Consider the following 6,000-nt stretch of genomic DNA (forward strand, 5'->3'; position numbering starts at 1 on the left):
GCAATTTGGCTGATGTTCTTCATTTTCCAATGTGAACCAACTATCTACATTTATTACTAGGAAAAATGGTTTCTAGAGCTTAGAGGCTGTAGAAAAATCTACACCAGAAACACATGATTTTTCTCAGCTGGAGGGATTGTCTATACTACACCCACTCATTCTGCAGCCCTGGAATCTGCTTCTGACCATAACACTCCACAGAATGTTGCCAAATCCAATAAACACTCATCTCTTTGCATTTCCCTCAAACTGGAATGAATAATATTGACAGCACTGTTCACTTCCTCCTTCCTTAAACATTCTTTCCTGGCACTAGCCTGGTTTTCTGCGTACCTGTAGGACATTTTCTGTCTTCTTTTGGGTCCCTTCTTCTCAGCCCACATCAGAGTCTTCCTACAACTCACCTGGACCTTTCCTTCTTCCTCTCCGCTCTTCTTAGAAGACTGTAGCAACCTCCATGGCTTTACATTCCTTACATAGACTGATGGCATCTCACTTTGCAGCTCCAGCCCAGAGCTCTCATGAGCCCTGGACTTGCATATACAATTGCCACTTGACATCTGTTTTTAAATGTCTCAAAGATGCCTCAAACTAGACAAAGGTTGAAGAAGAGAAGTCTTAATTCTTGTTAGCCAATGAGTCCTTTACCCGTCAACTCCAATAAATGGGAAATACTCTTTTATTCCAGCTAGAGTCCTCTTGCAAGGCATTATGGACTCCTATTTCATATCATTTTCCAATTCATCAGCAAATTCTGTCAATTCTATTTTCAATATATACATTGAAATCATCTGTAGATACAATGGAATATTACTCAGCCATGAAAAAGAATCACTTACGCTCTCTATGCCTGAATTCATTTTCTTCATCTGTATGGACAATGATGCAAGTGATAGTTTCAATGTCACAGAGTTCCTCAAAGGACTAAATATATGAGATGTTCCAAGCAGTGCACAGCAAATCCTGAGCGCTCAGTAAGAGATAGCTCTCAGTACTCCCTGTTACAGTAGCACTGCCCAGCGCTCACTTCTACCTGCTTATCCTTCAGTTCTCACTTTTAGTTTTGCTTTAAAAAGGTCTTTCTTGAATACCTTGGCTGAAACTAGCCCTCCTTGTAATTTTCTATATTTCACTTCCTAGTTCATGTCTATTATAGGAGTTAGCACAATATGTAAATATTTTATTTACTTGGTTTCCTTCTTCTCGGACTATGTGTCTCTTTCTTTCTCTCTTTTTTTTTCCTTTTGATTGCTAGAATGCAAGCTTCTGGAAGACAAGGATCCTTCACGTGACTTAGTGCTGCACATGGTAAGTGCTTTTTATGTATTTTTTGTGAATCAGTGAGTGACATTCTAGAACCTGAGAATTCACATACACTTCCCAGACATAATGGGAGTCACTCATATATGTTTGTGACCTTCTCTTGGTGACAGATCCAACATCAAAGAAGAGATGAGAAAAGAGAGAAATTTCTCTCAGCATTCCAAATTGACAGAACATATGACTTAAGAACCATCTTCCTCTTTCTCTTTTTAAAGTTTTTCATTTATGAGCCACCCAATCTGATACTTTTTGTTTGTATGGCAATGCCATGCAGCCTGTGGGATCTTTGTTCCCTGACCAGGGGTTGAACCTGTGGTCTTGGCAGTGAAAGCACTGAGTCATAACCACTGGACCACCAGGGAATTCCTAATCTGTCTTGATTTCTCTCTAGAAATGGGTATACTTTAGTACCATATCAATAGACTGAAGAAGTTTACATACTTCTGCGTAAATTTATGTAACTTTCATTAATCTTTACAGTTCTTCTGTATATAAGTATATATTTTCATCATGTAATTAGCTCTTACTTTCACCAGAGATAATTATTCCCTTTTAAATTGAATAAACATAATTAAATAATATTTTAACTTTCTAATTACCCAATGAGAAAGTTGTATATGCAGCAGTTAAAATGAATCAAGTGAAGAAAGTCCATTTCTTGAAGGTTTCTCAGTTTTTTGCTGTTTGTTTGTTTTGCCTTTTTTTTAAATATAAATTTATTTATTTTAATTGGAGGTTAATTACTTTACAATATTGTATTGGTTTTGCCATACATCAACATGCATCCACCACAGGTATACACATGTTCCCCATCCCGAACCCCCCTCCCTCCACCCATCCATACCATCCCTCTGGGTCGTCCCAGTGCACCAGCCCCAAGCAACCAGTATCATGCATCAAACTAGGACTTACCTTTAACAGATACTCTAGTTTTAGATCTAAGGGCCTAGGACAGAGAAATGGTTTTCCAGTTCAGTCACTTTTGGTAGTGGCTGATAGTTGAATTATTTTTCCTGATTTGAATAAAAAAAAAAAAAAATGAGGCTTCCCTTGTGGCTCATATGGTAAAGAATCTGCCTTCAACTCAGGAGACCCAGATTCGATCCCTGGGTTGGGAAGATCCCCGGAGAAGGAAATGGCTACCCACTCCAGTATTCTTGCCTGGAGAATCCCATGGGCAGAGAAGCCATGCAGGCTACAGTCCATTGGGTTACAGAGAGTCAGACACGACTGAGGAACTAACACAAATAAAAAATGGTAACCAACCCCATGTAAGACCATACTATATTCTATTAATACAGATATTTTCACTGTGTTAAATATGCTCCTTAAAAAAAAAAACAAAAACTTATGTATGTAAGTAAAACATGTACAGAGTAAAGTTTACAAGTATTATATGTGCCTCTTAGTAAAGTTTCACAAAGTGAATATATCCATGAAATGATCATCCAGATTAATAAATAGACTATCACAGTCATTGCAATTTTGTCCATTCAAGTAGGAGTATATTGAAATCTTACTGGGATTTTAATGAATATTTGCCTGAAAAATAATAAGATTGTGTATTTTTCATATATTCATTGACCATTTGGATATCCTCTTTGTGAAGTGCTTCCTCAGGTCTTTTGTTCATTTTTCCAATGGGATTTCTGTCTTTTTTGCTGATGTTTTAGAAATTATATATTCTGCATAAAAATCCTTTTTGAGCTGTCACACTTGTTACTCTGTTTTTTGACTCTTAAAATTCTTTTTATGAAAAGAAGTTCTTACTCTCAATGCAATCATTCCATCTTTGTTTAATACTTTATATATATATATATATAATTTTTTAAAAATTTAAAGTAACTATTTCAAAGTTTTGAAGATATTCTTTCATGTGATCACATAGAATTTTGTGATATTTTAGACTTAGATATATAATTCATATGGGATTAATTTTTGGATGTGATATAAGATTTACTTTTCATGGTATGTTTCTATCTTATTTATTGACACCATTTATTAAAAAGACATCCTTATTGCACTGAACTATGATGTCTCTTTTCAGCAAACCAAGTATTTTTTATAGTTTGAATAACGTCAGAAATGTATTTAAAGGAGACAGTATCTATCATTAACATTGTCAGCCACATTTGGTATGCAGTAACAGTGATATTTTAGCAGTAAATGTTAAAATGTTAAACCCTAATAACATGTTCTTTTTAACCTTTCTTGTATCAAAGTGACAATCTGATGAAAGCTTTCAACATTATTCACAGGAAAATGCACATTACACAAGAAGTTTTGAGTACAATTTTAAAGTTGTTTGTGAACATCTTGTAGCCTATGTGTTCTGATTTATGAACCCCTGAGCTATAATATTCCATGAATAAATGATGCTATTTGACTGTATAACATGAGAATTAAAATGTAATCTTTAGAGAGAGAAGAATGGAGGCAGTGAGTAATTTTTGAGCTTGTAGGCTTTTCACAAAACATTTAACTTTGTGGTGTAAGTGTCGCATACCTAAATTACATACATTCATTTTTGTCCAGCAAGTTGATATTTACTACATACTATAAACCTGAAACAAAAGAAAGAATGCTGAGTTTGGTGTTTAGCATGAGAAACCAATCAAACAGTAACTTACCTTTTGCAATAAAATGATATGAAAAAGTCGGAAGTTGTTCTAAAAAGCATTCATTGAGTAACCTAAGCTAAGCTGTGGATATTAGAAGTGGTGGTGGTGGTGGTGGTGGTGGTGGGCAAGAGTTAGGGAAGTCTTGCTTAAGAAAGGAATATTTTACTTGGAATCTGAGTCATGAATATTAAATTACCACAGAGGGTAGGTGGGTTCAGAACATTTCAGAAAGAAGCAGCATCAGGGAAAATGTCCATAAAGTAGGCAAAATCACGGTCAGTTTGAGAAGAAAATAGCTGGTCTGAGCTGTTGATGTATGTAAAACAAGAAAGGTGCAATGCCCAGCAAGTTTAGAGAGGCAGACAGAATTGAGGTATTTCTTTTTTTTTTTTTTTTTGCAAATTCAATAAAGAGTTTATTTATTATTTTATTATTATTATTATTATTATTTTTACTTTACAATATTGTATTGGTTTTGCCATACATCAACATGCATACGCCATGGGTGTACACATGTTCCCCATCCTGAGCCCTCTTCCTACATCCCTCCCCATACCATCCCTCTGGGTCATCCCAGGTATTTCTTGAGCATTGGGAAGCCAATATAGACTGGGGAGGCCAATATGGCCAGGAGATGAAAATGCGTGGCTTTTGATCAGATCAGTCAAGACAAAGAAAAGTGATAGGATATGAAAGAAACTGGACTTCTCTGCTGGCTCTAGAGCTAAAGAACCCACCTCCTAATGCAGGAGAGGTAAGAGATGTGGTTTGATTCCTGGGTCGGGAAGATCCCCTGGAGGAAGGCATGTCAACCCACTTCAAGTATTTTTACCTGGAGAATACCATGGACAGAGGGCCCTGGTGGGCCATGGTCCATAGGGTCACAAAGAGTTGGACACGACTGAAGTGACTTAGCACACACAAGAAAGAAATTGAACTGGGGAAAACTCATAGGATTTGGTGAGATAAAGATTTGCTTTCTGGGAAACAAAGAAGGGAAGTCTCAAAAACTATTTCTCAATTTTGGGTTAAACCACTGAGATAGGAACCACTGTAAGCCATGACAAATGGATGAAATTTTTTATTTCCTTTTTAATAGACAGACTGCAGAGATCATGCATTTAGTTTTGCATTTATTGACTTAAACTGATTGTAAGGCAGCTACACAATGAGACTGAGTTGACAATATATAGATTGTTCTGAAGACAGGGAAATAGTATGGCCAGAAGCTGTACATTTGGAAATCAGAGGAACTTTGATGACATTTAAGGGTAAGTGTGAAAGAGACTGTCAAGAAAGGCCCTGCAAGATATGTATTAAGAGAGTGATCTTTATTTTTCCTGATTTAAATTGGCTCTGCTTAAAATCAGCTAATTAAATATACTTTCACTTGAGAGAAAATATATAATAGTTCTCTTGGTCACTGATAATTTATCAAGATAGTTTAGTAGGCTTGGAGGTCTAAGCAGAATTCATAGACTTTCCATTAAGAAGTTAAGAAATGGCAACTTCGAAAATATGTTTTATCCAAACCATCATGAAAAAGAAACATCTTCTCCTTTTCTTAAAACCAGAATTTGACACCCTCCAGTGATTAAGGTAACTATGCATTATTTCTGTAGGAAGATATGTATGTGTATGTAAATTAAACTGGGTATTAAATATCTGAATGTACTGTCTTTAGCTTTTATCCATCAAAATCTCATAATTTTATAAATGTTGTTTAATGCAATGATACACAAATATTTACAAGATTAGACTTTCCAGCTGTCTCCAGAACTAGGAAAATGAATCCTGAGACAATGGGCTCTGGAACAAAACACGCTATTTTAGGGGAAGCAGGTAATCAGAAGAAGAAGATCAGAACACGGATGGCTGAACATCTGTAGGTTGCAGTTTCCATAATGACCCTGTAGTTGCTAAAAAACAAACATGCTACTATCTCACAGTTTTGCCTAAGATTAATCCTGTACCATCCAGTACCTGGCACACAGTATGCTACCCATTGGGTAATTACTGCAAACTATTTTAACCTTAGTGCTATTGACATTTTTGC

The sequence above is a fragment of the Bubalus kerabau genome, chromosome 18 (genome assembly GCF_029407905.1).
Source record: "Bubalus kerabau isolate K-KA32 ecotype Philippines breed swamp buffalo chromosome 18, PCC_UOA_SB_1v2, whole genome shotgun sequence".
In the NCBI taxonomy this organism is placed as follows: domain Eukaryota; kingdom Metazoa; phylum Chordata; class Mammalia; order Artiodactyla; family Bovidae; genus Bubalus; species Bubalus kerabau.